This window comes from Sarcophilus harrisii, chromosome 2 (genome assembly GCF_902635505.1).
Source record: "Sarcophilus harrisii chromosome 2, mSarHar1.11, whole genome shotgun sequence".
Lineage (NCBI taxonomy): Eukaryota > Metazoa > Chordata > Mammalia > Dasyuromorphia > Dasyuridae > Sarcophilus > Sarcophilus harrisii.
This window is the reverse complement of record NC_045427.1, coordinates 436,488,067-436,506,859: the sequence shown is the minus strand read 5'-3', so window position 1 is coordinate 436,506,859 and position 18,793 is coordinate 436,488,067.

The following is an 18,793-nucleotide window of genomic DNA, read 5'->3' as shown; positions in this document are numbered from 1 at the left end:
TGTTCAGTGGAACTAGTAGAAGTTTGCACTTTATAATTTCCTTATCAATGAAATGAAGGTATTAAACTAGCTGAATTTAGAATTCTAAAATGCCTTTTAGCTCAAAATCTATGCTCTTATGGTTCTATGTTATCTATACCATACTCTCTTTAACAAAATGACAAGCAATGTGACCTTGGGGATAGAGCAATGCACTTGGAGTCAGAAAGACCAAGACTCAACTTTCTCTTCACATTCACCAGTTTTGGGACTGTAAGTACATTGATCATAGCTTATTAAAAGTTTCATTTTCATCATCTGTAAAGTTGGATAATAATTGTTTTAATAAGTACTTCATGCAGTTATTGTAAGACCTGTATCAGATAAGTGAAGAAGTTTGCAAACTTTTAAGCATTATAAAAGTCTCACATATTAATGTAGACTGTGTCCATACTTGGTGAAGAATAAGTAGGGCTTTATTGGCAATGAGCCAAATACCTGCATAGGTTTCCTCTGATTCTTCCCAGGAGTTACTGACATTTCTGCACTATTCTTCATGTTCCTTCAGGATCCTCTCATGTTGGGGACTTTCTCCAGAGACTCTCTGCCCTCCTCCAACCCATCTTGTCCTTCTTGACAATTCCTTCAATGGTGAAGGCTAGAATCTCTGGGAAATAGAAACAGATTTTCCCACTCCCAGTTTGATTTCCCTCATGTGTAGCCCCTGCTGCTATTTACTATCACCTTTTTTTCCTCTCTCATATCCCCCTCTTTCCTATCCTCATTAAATTTGTCCCAGAGGTCAGGATTCATAGTTATGACTTTGTCATGCATAGATTTTATCATGTTAGCTCCCAGCTCAAAATCTTTCAGAGGCTTTCTATTGTCACCAAGTAAACACTAATCTTAGCATTCAAGGTCCCCCATAGTTGACTTACATTTCTACCTTACCATTTAGTATTCTTTTTCATATGTTCTTTGTTTTAGCCAAATTGCACTAGTGGCCATCCTCTGTGCATATCCTATAATGTTCTATTTCAGTAGTCTCTATCTAGAATTTTCTCCCTCATAGTTTTCAAATTTTCTCTGACCTTTAGGGCCCAGATCAGATGTCATTTCCTTCATACTGATCCCCTTATCAAACCTAGTAATAATGATTTTTTTATAATATTGTACTAGCTAATGGTGCCAGGAATTTCAGTGAACATAACTCTCAATTTTTCGGTCTTCTGTAGTTATGGCTTCCAAGGAAATGGAGGCTGTACCATACATAGAAGAACAAGGTTTCATTTCCATAAGGGTTTTCCCCCCTGAACCAGGAAATAGAAGTTCTATTTCTACCATAAACACAGACTGCCCCAACAGGACAGGCAAGCCAGACTAGCTAAATTAGTTAAGGTACTCTGAGGGAGAAATAGTAAGCCACTAGACAGATCAAACTGCCTCAGGTATCATCTCCCTTCACCTAGGTGATATAGTAGATAGAGGAGCTTTTTTTTTTAATAGTAGGACCAGACTGGAAGCAAATGATCTAGGGCTGCTGCTCTTCTGGGAGGCATAACCTAGCTAGTACTCTAGGGCTTATTTGCCCAGCAGTGACAGTTAGCTAGTGATTGAAGTTGGTGGTGGGGATATTGTACTCTTCCTCCATAAGAGTTGCTCCCCTAGATAATGGCTGCAAGGGTTAAGCTAGAAGCAGCTGTGGTAGTCTGAAGGATACTTCTATTACCACTTTTGCATTTAGGATTTTGAGTTGTCTTTGCTAAGGTAACAACTATACACACACATACATACATATATACATACATACATATATATATATATATACACACACACATACATGTGTATGTATAGTGCCTACCATATGCCAATTTTTATGCAAAATACTTTACATGTATTATCTTATTTGAGCTTTGCAACAGCCCTGTGAGGTGGGTACTATTATTATTCCAATTTTAGAGCACAAAGTTAGAAAATACTTGAAGCTGAATTGGGACTCAGGTCTTCCTGATTTCTAGGATTCTATCCACTGTATCATCTAAATAAGAGAAATGGTGCTTCAGATGATTTTATATGGTTGGCATATGTGGTCTCTTATCATTCCCTCAGAATAACTTACTGATTTAGTTAAGTTGGCTTGCCTGGGGGAAGTCAAGTACAGAGAAAGAAAGTACAGAAAGAATGAGAAAAGCTACTTGCAGAGACTAAGGACAAATATGACAGGAGGAGTTCTAACTGAAACCTGGTGGACTCTTAGATGGAAGTTCTTTCAAAGAGACTTAGGTGTACTCTTTTTAGGGTACTCAAAAATTGGGATTTATGAAGCTATCCTATTATTGGGAAATATTTAAACAAATTGTGGCATATGAGAGTAAAGGAATGCTGTTATGTCAGAAGAAAAGATGAAAAGGAAAAATTCAGAGGAAACTAGGAAAAATGTTATAAATTGATGCATAGCAAAGTAAGTAGAACTAGAAGAATGATTTATACAGTGAGAATAGCATTAAAAAGCAAAACAATTTTAGGACTTTAGAACTTGAAATAACACAATGAAGAACCATGAGTCCAAAGGTATAAAGATGAAACAGTTCATTCACCTCCTGAACCACAAATGATGAACCTAAAATGAGCTGAAATCCAGCCTCAGACATTTATTAGTGGGGCAAGTCTGAGCAGATCACTTAACCTTTGTCTTCCTCAGTTTCCTCAAATGTATAATGGATCTCATAAAAATATTTAACTCACAGGGTTATAACAAGAATAACATCTGTATAGCACTTAGCATAGTGACTGGTACACAATAGGTGGTTTAAAAAGTTGCCCTAAAATTCAGAAAGACATTTTCAGCCATGTCTAACATGGAAATTTATTTCACTAGTCTATGTAACTATTTTTTTTTTAATTTGACATATCATGTGAGTCTGTTACTTGAGCTGGTCAGAACCTCTTTAGCATTTGTAAAGAATTGATGCTTGTGGCAATGAGGAGGGAACTCATTTATGAAATGAAGAGTGCATAGAAATTATAAGATTTTAGGGCATAAAAAACCTTAATAATCATTTGATGTAACACTAATTTTCCAGATGAGGAAACTGAAACCTTAGACAACTTAAGTGACTTAACCAAGATCACATATATAAGGAAAAGAGCTGCGATATTGAATACAGGTTTTTTCACTTCAGAAAGCGCTCTTTCCACTAAAACATGGTAGAGAGCTAGCTTCTACAATGTTCTCTAGCATAGTCAAGTTGCCCTGTTGTATGAGGTAATAGAGTAGTAGGAATTAGTACAGCTGAACTACCTAAGATCTGGAAAACTGACTATACCAAGTCTTGGGAAATCTAAAAAAAAAAATCATAGTGAGTCATATATTCAGCCCAGGCAGTAATAGGCAGATAGATGGAGAGGTCTCTGGACATTGGAGATGAGATCCAGCTAGAAAGTGTGCAATGTAAAACATTCAAATATGAAGGAAATGAAAGAGGACTGAGACTGTACAACAGAAAAAAGAGATTCTAGGCCCAAACAGGATATGCTGATATTGTCCTGGATATAGAAAGTGGTGCCCACTGGCAGTTCTTTTGTTTTCTACTCAGCTATAAGTCACAGATCCAGGACAGACTGAGGAGGCAGACAATGCCTAAGGTAAACATTCAAGGATGAGAAATGATTGGGGATCCTAGGCTGTGAACCAAACAAAGATCGGGTTCAGAAGTTATATGCTAACTCCCACAGTAGTGAGAGTGGAGAGAGCCCTAAGAGTAGCCCCACCACTGCCGCCAGTCTAGTCACCATAACACCCCAGGAGGAGCCATTGCTGCCGCAGCAGGCCCAGTCATCATGACTGCAACAATGAGCAGTGAGGTGGAGATACAGCAGCCACCTCCCCCACCTCCCCCTTACCATCCCCACCCTCAACACTGCTGATACAAAGCCTGGTTAGCTCAGTCGGTAGAGCATGAGACACTTAATTCATGCCCCATATTGGGCGCCAAAATGTAATGTCTGGACTAGCTCTCTGGAGGATCTCTGGATGGGCCTTGTTTTTTAAGTGGAGAAGTGATGAAGACAGGAGAGCCACCACAAGGCTGGTCACAATTGGAGTCCTGAACCTTCTCTGTGTCTGTGTCTGAGACTTTTCTGTGCCTGAGGCTAAGTAAGTGCCAGCTTAGCATCTTTACCATCATCCAGTTTAGTCATCATACAAGAAGAAAGAGTATGAAATTCCAGCAATAATAAGAAATGAACAAAAGATTTGGAACAGAAGACCTAAGTGCTTGCTTTTTGACATTGGCCAGATAACTAGAACTCTGCATTATCTATGTATGCAGCATGGGGTTTTTATTATTTTACCTAAAGAAGTCTCTTTTGGAGAATGACAAACATGTTTTTTAAAAAGCCTAGTTTTCTCGTTGTATGAATGAGATGCAAGATCAAGAACATTCCACACTGACACAGTGGAATTAGATGGAGGAGGAGGGCTGGTAGTTTCAGAATCCTACTCACATTGGAAATGGGTTAAAGAGAGAATGATATGTATATTTCTAGAAGGATATAAAAATCTTCTAAGTTTATTAAGAAATAAGAGGGGGAATAAAGGAAAGAGATATAGAAGGGTTTATAGATTAATGGGAATGGGATAAAGACTGAGGGAAAAGGTAAGAGAAAAAGGTTAGGAGAAATGAAAAGGGCAGGATCCTTAGAAGGGAAGTAGTTAAGTAATAACAAAGTAGTGGGTAGAAGTAAAGTAGAGGAGTCAGCAGGAATAGCAAACTTGATACACAGAAATATAATAATAGTTATCAGAAATAGAATTTATTAGAAAAAAAGTAGGGATACTAATCATTGATCTCAGACAAAGTTAATGTTAAAATAGATTCAATCAAGGGAGAAAAACATGTCTATATGTCAGTCATATTAATTAATATTATTTTAGACTATTTAAAACAACAAGATAGTATAAGGTTGGAATATTGCTATGGTATAGGAAATGATGAGTTGGTAAGATTTAGAAAAATATGGAAAAACTTGAACCTAAGAAAAATTGATTTTATCTGCCTTTAGAGAATATAGAACAACTTTCATATGTGTGTGTGTGTGTGTGTGTGTGTGTGTACACGTGTGTGTGTCTGTATATGATTATAGAATTTATGCATATATGTATGTCTGTGTATATGCATAAGCATATACATGTACATATGTTGTATATTTGTGTATATTATCTGTATATATCATATATGCTTAACTGTAAGCTGCTGAAGAAGGGGAGAGGAAAGGGATAAAATAAGAAAAGTAAAAAGTACACATCAGAGAACAAAAGAAAACCTATAAGGAAGCAAAAAAAAGATAGTTCTGAATACATTGTGTAGTACTTCTTATATGCACTTTCTTGAAATGGAAATTTGCTTCATATTTTGAATTCTGTGTACATGATAATATTTTATTTTCTTTTTTCTATTTTTTTCTTTTTCCTTTTTATTTTTAGTTTTTTCTTTTTTCCATTTTTTTATTTGTTTTAAATAGCAAAAGAATGAATTTAAGAAGGAATTCTTGTAATTGGAGAGGGTAAGAGTAGATAACATTTGATCTGTCACTTTCTACCTTATGACCTTGAGCAAGGCCCTTTCTGGCCATCCATTTCAACATATGTAAAATAGGAAGATTAAACTAGCTAATCTCTAGGATCCATTACAGTTCCGCTGTTCTATGACTAAGTCTAACTATGAAAACAATTAGGTATATTTATTATACCAAAATTGAACTCTGGTTTCCCTATGCTGATGTTGCTTTCAGCCAGGATTTTCAAATATTAAAAGACTAAATCAGAAGATTATCAGCTCTGGCAGGCTTTTCCTAGCTGGATAGGCTTGCATGAAAGCATTGTTAGCTTACATATCCAATTGTCAGGTAACAAGAACTTAAAACAAGTAGCAAACATCAAGAGCTAAAAAAATTTCAACAAACCAAAATACAAGCTAATTCTAGTAATATGGAATTCAGTTATAACTGATGTCAAGTCTTATACACAGATTCACAAAATCAGCTGCACAAATGCAAGATACGAAAGATATAGCTGTAACCATGCCTTTGTCAAGCTGTATGCAAAAAAATTGGGATGAAGAACGCTGAAAATTCAATGCAAGCCAATGGAAACATAATCTCCCCCAAAAACCTGAGGTTGCATTAATCAAAAGTGTCCAGAATAAGGAAGGCAATGATTTCATTATACTCTACCCCTAGACTGTATGTGAAATATTATGTAAAAATTTTGACAAATTCAAATGTGATCAGAGTATTTATAGATCATACCACATAAAGATCAGGAGAAAAAAAGAGTTATGCTAGGCACTATACTAAGTAATTTTTACAGATAGTGTCTCACTTGATTCTTGCAAAATCTATACCAGGTAGGTGTTGTTACAACTACATTCTGTAGCTGAATAAACTGAGGCAGAGGTTAATTGACTTGACCAGTGTCATACAGCTAGTAAATATGTAAAGACAGATTTGAACTCAAGGTCTTCCTGATTTCGGGTCTAATGTCTAGCTAGCCTAGATAGATCAATTGAAGGAATAATGGATGTTTAGATTAGGAAAAAATGGTAAAAATACCATAATATTCTTTAACTTCTTGAAGAGTTGTAATGTGGAAAGAGTGATTAGATATGTTCTTCTTGGCCCAAGAGGACAAAAATAGAAGTGATGGGTGACATTTGCATTAAGGTATCTTTCAGTTTCACATAAAAGAAATAAGTCCTAACAATTAGAAATGTCCAAATATAAAAAAAAAATTCTTGTAAGGTAGAGAGTTCAACTTTACAACATCTTCAAATAGAGACAAAATGTTTCCTTGTAGACAATTTCCATGAGTATATGCTAAACTAGATGACCTCTGAGGTTCTTTTTCATTTCAAGATTCTTTAAGTGCAAGCCAGCAATGAGTATCGTCTATCTCTCAAGAAGCAGTCTGGTTAAGAAATCAAAGGACATGAAGCATGCAACAGAAAAGAAAATGCAACCATGCTGATTTAATGAAAGATCCTTATGTTGAAAACTCTTAACTACCATACAAAAGCATGGAGCCAGGTCTCTGTCCACAATGTGCTATAACTCTAAGTTTCATTTTAACTAAAGAAAAAAGATACATAAAAGTTAAGAGAAGGGAATAAGCATTTATTAAATATCTACCATGTGCCAGAAACTGTGCTAAGTGTTTTAAAATTATTGTCTCGTTGTTTATGCTACCCTTTAGCAGGATGTAGTTTCCTTCCTTATCTCTTTTAATTAGATCAATTTTTACTTTTGCTTGATCTGAGATAAGGATGGCTACCCCTGCTTTTTTGACTTCACCTGAAGCATAATAGATTTTGCTCCAGCCTTTTACCTTTACTCTATATGTATCCCCTGCTTTAAATGTGTTTCTTGTAAACAACATATTGTAGGGTTCTGACTTTTGATCCAGTCTGCTATCTGCCTCCTCTTTATGGGGGAGTTCATCCCATTCACATTTTGGTTAGAATTACTAAATCTGTATTTCCTGCCATCCTAATAACCCCAGATTATGCTTTACTTATTCTTGCCTCCCCCAACCCTCTTTCCCCTTTTAAACTTAGTACCCCTCTTGTATCACGATGCTTACCCTCTTTATAATCCCTCTCCCCCCTTTGAGTCTTTCCCCTTCCTTCCCTTATTACTCTTTTCTTTTCCCTTTTCCTCTCCCCCGTTTTTAATGAGGCGAGAGAGAATTTTCTCTAAAACAAATGTCAATTATTTTTTCTTTGAGCCAACTCTGATGAGAGTAAGATTCACACAATGTTCCTCCCCCCTCTCTAAATTCCCTCAGATATGATGTTTCCTTTGCCTCTTTGTTGGATGTGGTTTCCCTCTTTTTATCCCTCCTTCCCACCTTATTCTGCCATCATCCCTTTTCCATATCTACTTCCCTTTTTTATGTTATATCAGTACAATCAAATTATACATGTATGTTGGATCTTTGGAGAAAATTGAATAGAGATAGAAAGGAATATACTTTCTTCTCAGCAGTTCATGGAACCTATTCAAAATTGACCATATATTAGGACATAAAGACCTCAAATTAAATGCAAGAAAGCAGAAATAGTAAATGCTTTCTTTTCAGATCATGATGCAATAAAAACTACATTCAACAAAAATTAGGGGAAATAGACCAAAAGTAATTGAAACTAAACAATCTCATCTTAAAGAATGATTGGGTGAAGCAGCAAATTATAGATACAATTAATAATTTCACTCAAGATAATGACAATGATGAGACATCATACCAAAATTTGTGGGATGCAGCCAAAGCGGTAATAAGAGGGAATTTTATATCCTTAGAGGCTTACTTGAATAAAACAGAGAAAGAAAAGATTAATGAATTGGCTTGCAACTAAAAAACTAAAAAGACCAAATTAAAACCCCCAATCAAATACTAAATTGGAAATTCTAAAATTAAAAGGAGAAATTAAAAATATTGAAAGTAAAAAACTATTGAACTAATTAATAAAACTAAGAGTTGGTTCTATGAAAAGCCAATAAAATAGATAAGCCTTTGGTAAATCTGATTAGAAAAGGAGGGAGGAAAATGAAATTAGTAGTCTTAAAAATGAAAAGGGAGAACTTTCCACCAATGAAGAGGAAATTAGAGAAATAATAAGGAGTTATTTTGCTCAACTTTATGCCAATAAATTTGATAACCTAAGTGAAATGGATGACTACCTCAAAAATACAGACTTCCCAGACTAACAGAGGAGGAAGTAAATTGTTGAATAGTCCCATTTCAGAAAAAGAAATAGAACAGGCAATTAAACAACTCCCTAAGAAAAATCCCCAGGACCAGATGGATTTACATGTGAATTTTACCAAACATTTAAAGAACAATTGGCCCTAATGCTATATAAATTATTTGATAAAATAGGGAATGAAGGAGTCCTACCAAATTCCTTCTATGACACAGACATGGTACTGATACCTAAACCAGGTAGGCTGAAAACAGAGAAAGAAAATTATAGACCAATCTCCCTAATGAATATTGATGCTAAAATCTTAAATAAGATATTAGCAAAAGACTACAGAAAATCATCTCCAAGATAATACACTATGATCAAGTAGGATTTATACCAGGAATGCAGGGCTGGTTCAATATTAGGAAAACTATCAATATAATTGGCCATGTTAATAACCAAATTAACAAAAACCATATGATCATCTCAATAGATGCAGAAAAGCATTTGATAAAATCCAACATCCATTCCTATTAAAAACACTTGAGAGTATAGGAATAAATGGACTTTTCCTTAAAATAATCAGCAGCATCTATTTAAAACCATCAGTAAGCATCATATGTAATGGAGACAAACTGCAACCATTCCCAATAAGATCTGGAGTGAAACAAGGTTGCCCACTATCACGCATTACTATTAATATTGTATTAGAAACACTAGCTATAGCAATAAGAGCTGAGAAAAGATTAAAGGAATAAGAATAGGCAATGAGGAAGCCAAATTATCACTCTTTGCCGATGACATGATGGTATACTTAGAGAACCCCAGAGATTCTGCTAAAAGTTATTAGAAATAATCCACAACTTTAGCAAAGTTGCTGGTTATAAAATAAACCCACATAAGTCATCAGCATTCTTATATATCACTAACAAAATCCAACAGTCAGAGTTACAAAGAGAAATTCCATTTAAAGTAACTACTGATAATATGAAATATTTAGGAATCTATCTGCCAAGGGAAAATCAGAAACTTTATGAGCAAAATTACAGACCACTTTTCACACAAATTAAGTCTGATCTAACCAATTGGAAAAATATTAAATGCTCTTGGATAGGGCGAGCAAATATAATAAAGATGACAATATTACCTAAACTAATCTATTTTTTTAGCTCTATACCAATCAGACTCTCAAAAAACTATTTTAATGACCTAGAAAAAATAACAACAAAGTTCATATGGAAAAACAAAAGGTCAAGAATTTCAAGGGAATTAATGAAAAAAAAATCAAATGATGGTGGCTTAGCTGTACCAGATCTAAAATTATATTATAGAGCAGCAGTTACCAAAACTATTTGGTATTGGCTAAGGAATAGATTAGTTGATCAGTGGAATAGATTAGGTTCAAGGGACAAAACAGTCAACAAATATAGCAACCTAGTCTTTGACAAACCCAAAGATCCCAGCTTTTGGGATAAGAACTTACTGTTTGATAAAATTGCTGGGAAAATTGGAAACTAATATGGCAGAAACTAGGCATTGATCCATACTTAACGCAGACACCAAGATAAGGTCAAAATGGGTTCATGACCTAGGCATAAAGAATGAAATTATTAATAAATTAGAGGAACATAGGATAGTTTACCTCTCAGACCTGTGGAAGGGAAGGTCTTTATGACCAAAGCAGAACTAGAGATCATTACTGATCACAAAATAGAAAATTTCGATTATACCAAACTGAAAAGTTTTGCACAAACAAAACTAATGCAGACAAGATTAGAAGGAAGCAATAAACTGGGAAAATATTTTTACAGTCAAAGGTTCTGATAAAGGCCTCATTTCCAAAATATATAGAGAATTAACTCTAATTTATAAAAAATCAAGCCATTCTCCAATTGAAAAATGGTCAAAGGATATGAACAGACAATTCTCAGATGAAGAAATTGAAACTATTTCTAGTCATATGAAAAGATGCTCCAAGTCATTATTAATCAGAGAAATGCAAATTAAGACAACTCTAAGATACCACTACACACCTGTCAGATTGGCTAAAATGACAGGAAAAAATAATGATGATTGTTGGAGGGATGCGGGAAAACTGGGACATTGATGCATTGTTGGTGGAGTTGTGAACGAATCCAACCATTTTGGAGAGTAGTTTGGAACTATGCTCAAAAAGTTATCAAACTGTGCATACCCTTTGATCCAGCAGTGTTACTACTGGGATTATATCCCAAAGAGATTATAAAGAAGGAAAGGGACCTGTATGTGCACGAATGTTTGTGGCAGCCCTTTTGTAGTGGCTAGAAACTGGAAACTGAATGGATGTCCATCAGTTGGAGAATGGCTGAATAAATTGTGGTATATGAAAATTATGGAATATTTCTGTTCTGTAAGAAATGACCAACAGGATGATTTCAGAAAGGCCTGGAGAGACTTACACGAACTGATGCTGAGTGAAATGAGCAGGACCAGGAGATCATTATATACTTCAACAACAATACTATATGATGACCAGTTCTGATGGATCAGGCCATCCTCAGCAACGAGATCAACCAAATCATTTCTAATGGAGCAGTAATGAACTGAACTAGCTATGCCCAGAAAAAGAACTCTGGGAGATGACTAAAAACCATTACATTGAATTCCTAATCCCTATATTTATGCACACATGCATTTTGATTTCCTTCACAAGCTAATTGTACAATAACTCAGAGTCTGATTCTTTTGTACAGCAAAATAATGTTTTGGTCATGTATACTTATTGTGTATCTAAGTTATATTTTAATATATTTAACATCTACTGGTCATCCTGCCATCTAGGGAGGGGTGGGGGTAAGAGGTGAAAAATTGGAACAAGAGGTTTGGCAATTGTTAATGCTGTAAAGTTACCATGTATATATCCTGTAAATAAAAGGCTATTAAATTTAAAAAAAAAAAAAAAAGAAAGAAGTGAGATTTGAATCAAAGACTTTTTGGCTTTGATGCTAGCTTGCAATGCTTTCCAGATATAGGTTTTTAAACAAAGAATTTTTTTCTTTCTCCTTCATTTTAGCTCATTGTGATACTATTCTTATAAGCCCATGCTCTATTTTTTTTTTTTTTGCATTTATCCTCTGTTACCTGCCCTTTATTCTAACTTAGTCCATGTCTTCAAAAATCTAGGTTATACTGTCAGAATTGTTTGATTCATCAGTTGGTTTTGCTGAATTGCCTTTTTTTCTTTTTCTTTGTTTTAAAGGATATCTTGCTCATCAGGGAGAGGGAAATATTCAGGTGATGTAAAAATAAAGGATACCAACATTTTTTAAAAAGGAAAAAAAAATAAAATAAAATTATTGTCTCATTTGGTCCTCACAACTCTGGAAGCAGATATAGTTCTTATCTCCACTTTACAGCTGAAAACAATTGACTTTTCCCAGAGCCACACAGCTAATAAATAGCTTAGGATTTTGAACTCAGGTTTTTCTAAGCTCAGCACTCTATCCATTGTGCCACCTAGCTAACTACATATACACAGGAAAGCAAAAATGAAGAAGTGGAATTTTAAAAGCACTAAGCTGTGCAGTATGGATGACTGGACAACATATAAGAAGTTATTAATCATGAGGTATATAACATAAATCCAAAAAGAGTCAGAACCATTTTGCTCACAGATAATTCACTTTTATTCATAAAAATTTAAAATGCATGAAAGGAGAATCCATAAGGAGATGCAGTGAGTTGAGAGCTAGAGAAACCCAGAATCCCACAAACACTTTACAATAAAGTTCTCATACAAGTATTTCTAGGTGTTTTTAATTGCCCACATTATCATTTTTACAATGCAATAATATTCTCATATTAATATACCATAGCCTGTTCCTCCCCTTAGTTTTTTATTCTTTTCTTTTACCAAAAGAGCTGCTAAAATATGGTTATATTCTTTTTGAGTCTTTTTTTTAAAACTCTTTGGGGTATATACCTATTAGTAGTGTGCCTAGATCAAAGCAGAAATACAATTTCATATTTTGGGGGCCATAGTTTCAAGTTTTTTTGCCGAATGGCTATGCTTATTCATAATTCTACCAGAATTAATGTGTTTGTTTTCTCTTAAGTTTTCAGACCCTGTCATTTCACTTTTTGTTTTTGGAGGAATGGGGGAGGTGGTTAGTCACCTTTATAGATCTAATGTGTGTGAAATGGACTCTCAGAGCTGCTTTAATTTATATATTTTTTAAAATTAGTAGTGATTTGAAGTACTTTTTTTATATGGTTAGAGGTGGCTTGGAATCCTCCTTGGAAAACTGCCTATACAAATCATTTGACACTTTGGGATATTATTTATTTGAATCATTTTCTTATATGATTTAGATATGAAATCTTTAACAAATAAATTTGCTTCTAAGATATTTTCCCAGTTAACTATTTCCCTTTTAATTTTAATTGCATTGACTATATTTGTGCAAAAATATTTAATTTTATATACTTCAAGTGATCTATTTTATCTGCTTTGATTGTCATTCATTTTAAATCTTTTGACATTTGTAGATCTGAAAGGTACTTCTATCCTTGTTCCCTTCATTTGTTTTTATACTTGTCATGAATATAATTGGAGGGGAGTGGTATATGAAATAAGATAATAGTCTTATTTCCACTAGAATGCTTTACAATTTCTCCAGTTTTGTAACATAGTGAAATCTTATCCCAATGATTAACATCTTTGAGTTTATTGAAAATTATGCTACCATGTTTCTTTTCTTCTGTATGTTTTGGTATCACTAAATAAGCCATCTTATTATCTGCAAAAGTAATAGTTTTGTATGTCATTTTTACATGCTTATTCCCTCAACTTTTTTGTAGCAATGATATAGCTAACTTTCTGGAGCTATCTTTAAAAATGATGTTGATAGTGGATATCCTTACTTTACCCTTGATCTTATTGGAAAGGTTTCTAATAGTTTCTATTTATTCCTATGCTTTCTAGTGTTTCAACATAAATGCATGCTGTATTTAATCAAAAAAAGTTAAATATCTATTAATGTAATCATATTTTTAAAATCTTTTTGCTATTAATATAGTACATTATATTTACAGTTTTCTTCTTAATATAACAACTCTACATTCCTCATACAAATTAAACAAAATCATAGAATATAATCTTAAGATATATCACTATATATTATATATATATTTATCATTAATATTTCATTTAATAGGTTTATGTTAATGGTCATTAAGGTGTACAGTTTTCTTTCTCTGCTTTGTCTCTTGCTGGTTTGGGTATAAAGACAATATCTGTATCAAAGAAATAATTTAGAAATTCTCTTTTTGTTTTTACAAACAGCATTGATGTGTAATATTGGAGTTAATTTTTTTTACATGTTTCATAGAATGCACTTTCAAATCTACATATGATCATAGAGATTCATTTATGGGATTTTTTATTTCTATTACTAAGATTGCAATATTAAATTGCTGTTCTCCGAATCTGGATTTTTATATTTTTGTTCATTTGTTGGAATTTTTATATTTCTTAATTTTTCTTACTTTTAAAAATCATTCTAGCCATTTATCTGCATTATAAGACTTTTTTTTAAAAGAACAAACTTCTTCATTATTTATCATTATTTTAGATTGTATCTTAACTGTTAATTTCTTCTTTAATTTTCAGAACTTCTTTTTTAGTGTTTAGTTATGTTTCTTATTTCTTTCTTTTTCTATTTTTTTGATTGTATACCTAGCTCATTATCTATTCTTTTTCCTTTCTGTTAATACATTTAGAGATATAAATTTTCTCCTTATGACTTCATTGTCTGCATTCTAAAAATTTTGTTATGTTTTCCCTTTATCATTATTTAATTTGGTGAAATATTCTGTTTCCATCATTTTCTTTTTGGCCCACTGATTATTTAGAATTAAATTATTTAGACTCCAACTAATTTTAATCTTGTCTACAAAGGCTTTTTATTGAAAATATTTTATAACATCTGGTGAGTGAATGATATGTTTAACATTTCTGCTTTTATATATTCATTTGCATGATTTTATGCATTATAAACATGCTATACACAGCTGAAAAATACATAAACTCTTTTCCATTCTTAGTCAATAATCACCAGAGATCTATCATCTCTAATTTTTCTGAAGTTTTTCTTAGGTCCTTAACTTCTTTTTTATTTATCCTTTGATTAATCTATGTCTAAAAGAGGGACATTGAGAATCCTTACTATCTTGGTTTTACTATTTCTCCCTTTTATTTAAATAATTTTTCCTTTAATTGCTTAGATGTTGTGCCATTTGGTGCACATATATATTAAGCATTAATATTAATTCATCATCTGTGTTTTCTTAAAAGCTAATGTAGTTTTCTTATCTCTTTTTACCATAATTATTTTTACTATCACTTTTTCTGAAATTATGATTTTCAGTGATGATTTTTAACTCCTCCTGAAACTTAATAGGTTTTACTCTAATGCCTTATTTTTACTTGGAGTGAATCTTAATTTTTCAAGTGTATTTCTTTTTTTTTTAATTTACCATGTCTCCAATTTCTTTCCCTCAATTGAGAACCCAAGAAAGACAAGACCATTACAAAGATATGTAATCAAAACTTTATCTCCATATTAGCCATGTTCAAAAAAAATTTATCTCATTATGAATTCTAAGTCCTTCATCTTTCTATCAAGAGGCAGATAGAATGCTTCATGTATATAACTCAATTACCCCTTTCATAAGTACTCCTGCACTTTATTCTTTGTCATCTCAAAAAGAACTATAAAAATGAACATCTTTAGAGTTTTAGGAAAATCCACACACACACACACCCCTTGCTTTAGCCTATCTTCCTTATGATTCCTTCTTCCCCTTTTGCCTCTTCTCTTACCTTCTACCTGTTCACTGAAATAGATTTTGTACCTAACTATATGTGTGTATCCTTCCTTCTTCTGACCAGTTTGGATGATAATAAGATTCAAGTATCAGGGGCTTTTCTACCCACTGCTTCCTCATTTGTATAAACATCTACCCATATACCCTAATTATGTTATTTTTCCTAATCTATTTTTCCCTGTTCTCACCCAAGTGTATTCTTTCTTTCTCTTTCTTTCCATTCTTTTTTAAATATCATTAAAACATAGCAAAACTATTCTTGGTCTTGAGTAAATAAACTCCCTCTATAAACCTGATAATATGATTCAAAAGGGACACAGGTATCATCTTCCCATATATGAATATTAGTTGGTTATTGCTATTTAGGGCTTTATCTATATTCATTCATGTTTATCTTTTTATGCTTCTTTTCACTTTTGTATTGACCTTTAAAGTTTCTCTGCAACTTTGGTCTTTTGAACAACAATGCTTAGATATTGTCTGTTTCTTTAAAGGTCAATTATTCCCCTATGGTGTTAAATCCAGTTTTGCTGGATAAATTGTGTTTATAAGCTCATATCCTTTGCCTTCTGAAATACTGTGTTCCAAGTAGTCTGCTACCTTATATTAAAGGTTGCTAAATCATTTGTAATCCTATTCTAGTTCCTTGTAACTTGAATGTTTTCTTTCTGGTTACTTGCAGTACATACACACAATCATACACACATATACACATATGTATATATGTGTGTATATGTGTGTATGTGTGTATAGATGTATAGATAGATAATTAGATAAATAGATATACATATACATATATGTGTTTTCATGTAGAAGCTCTGGATTTTGACAATGATGTTTCCTTAGAGTTTTCATTTTGGAATTTCTTTCATAAGGTGACTAAATTCTTTCAATTTTTGCTTTGCTTTCTCTAAGAGATCTAGATAGTTTTTTTTCAGTATTTCTTAAAACAAGGTGTCTAGGCTCCTTTTTTGGTCATGGTATTTAGGTAGTCCAGTGATTCTTAAATTTTTTGCCCTTGACCTGTTTTACATATCAGTTGTTTTTGCTCTGAAATGTTTTATATTTTCTTCCATTTTTCCAGCCTTTTAACTGTTTTTTTTTTTTTTGACAGGAGTGGGGGGAGAGTTGCTTACTTGTTTGTTTTTTTATGAAGACATTGGTTTCTATTTGGTTCATTTGAATTTTCAAGGAGTTTGGTTTTTGGGCAAACTTTTCTATCTCTTATGTCAAGTTATTAATTCCCCTTCTAAATTCTTTCTTTTATAACTTTCATTTTTTTCTATTTTTTCCTTGATAATTTTATTACATTTATAAAAAATATCTTAAAATCTTTTAAAAAAAAAAACTCTTGCTTCATCTCTTCCAGAAATTCTTGCTGAATTTGTGCCCAAGCTATTACCTTTCTCTGAGGTATTACTTTTGGATGCTTTATTGTTGTTGGTTACTCATTCTTTTAACAAACATCCTGAATTCTGAGTTGATGAAAGGTTTGTACTCTGCCATACTTTTAGAGATAAGGTCTGAGCTGCAACTGTTGCTTTCTTTAGGTGTTGAGTGTTACATCAAAATCTCAAAAACAACCTGGGAACTTGGAAGTTTTCATCACTCCCAAAGGGGTCTACTCTAGGACAAAGTCTGATTGCCATCCCCTATCTCAAGTTTCCATGTTCCTGACCTGGGTTTGAGTTTGTGCAAGAATAAACTATTGCTAGACTCTGCCCCTAACAGCCAAATGGAAATCTCTATTGATTCAAAGTGGCAGAATTATAAGCTTTCTTTTGGTCTGGGTTTCCTCCTTCATTATTCCACTATAGCTCTGGCTAGATGCTCAAGTCAGATCTTACTCTATGATTAGGGCCTAAGTTACAACACTAATGCTGTTAGTACTTGAACTTTTTCTTTCCTTGGCATACTATCCAGGAACTCTCTACCTGGAAAGACAACATAGGACATTACTTATCTTTTACCTTAGATCTATCATCCAGGATTGGGTAGTGAACAAAGCAGCATCCAGTTAGTACCTTTCCACATTGTAGTGCCCTGTATGGGTCTGGGATCTCCTTATGTGCTGATGTGCTGATATCCAGATTCTCCCTAAGTATGGAGTGTTCCATATGTTTTATGTCCTCCCCTCCGATGGCTTCAGACTTCTGTCTGTCTCCCTAAGGCATCCTAAGAAAGACAAAGGACTCATTATGACATTTTTTGAGTTTTTCCATAAAGATTCAATCTCATGTGTTTTATAAGTCTGTTTGAAGGAGTTATGGATGGAAGCTCCTTCTACTCTATTCTGCCATCTTGCTTTAGGATCCCTCAAAGTATATTTTTCACAAACAAAATATTGTTGGGATCTGCATTCTAATACATGTTTTTATTCTCTTATATTTTATGGGTGAATTTATCATATTCAAGGTTTTCACTGTTAGCTGTGTGTTTCTATCCATCCTGTTCTATTATGCTTTTATTTCTCTTTGCTCCTACTCTCCTTCTTTAGTAAGAAGAAAGAGGTGATAGAAGAAACTAGTTAATATTCATGTTCTTTGGTTGAAGTAATCTGTTTTTTCTTTGTAATCATCTTTTCTTCCTCCCAATCACAGATTTTTTTCAAAGGTTTTGTTTTCTTTTTTTCTTCAATTTTTTAGGAGGATATTATAAAAAGGATCTAGCCAGTGTTGTCAAAAAAAGAAAAGCAATAAAAGGGAAAACAAAAGGTAGAAGAAACCCACCAAGCAGAAGAGTTTTGAAAATTATTTTATAAGTTATCAAACTGTGCATACCCTTTGATCCAGCAGTGTTACTACTGGGATTATATCCCAAAGAGATTATAAAGAAGGGAAAGGGACCTGTATGTGCACGAATGTTTGTGGCAGCCCTTTTGTAAGAAACTGGAAACTGAGGGATGTCCATCAGTTGGAGAATGGTGAATAAATTGTGGTATATGAATATTATGGAATATTATTGTTCTGTAAGAAATGACCAACAGGATGATTTCAGAAAGGCCTGAGAGACTTACACGAACTGATGCTGAGGAAATGGAGAGGACCAGGAGATCATTATATACTTAAAATAATACATATGATGACCAGTTCTGATGGACCTGGCCATCCTCAGCAACGAGATCAACCAAATCATTTCCAATGGAGCAGTAATGAACTGAATTAGCTATGCCTAGAGAAAGAACTCTGGGAGATGACTAAAACCAT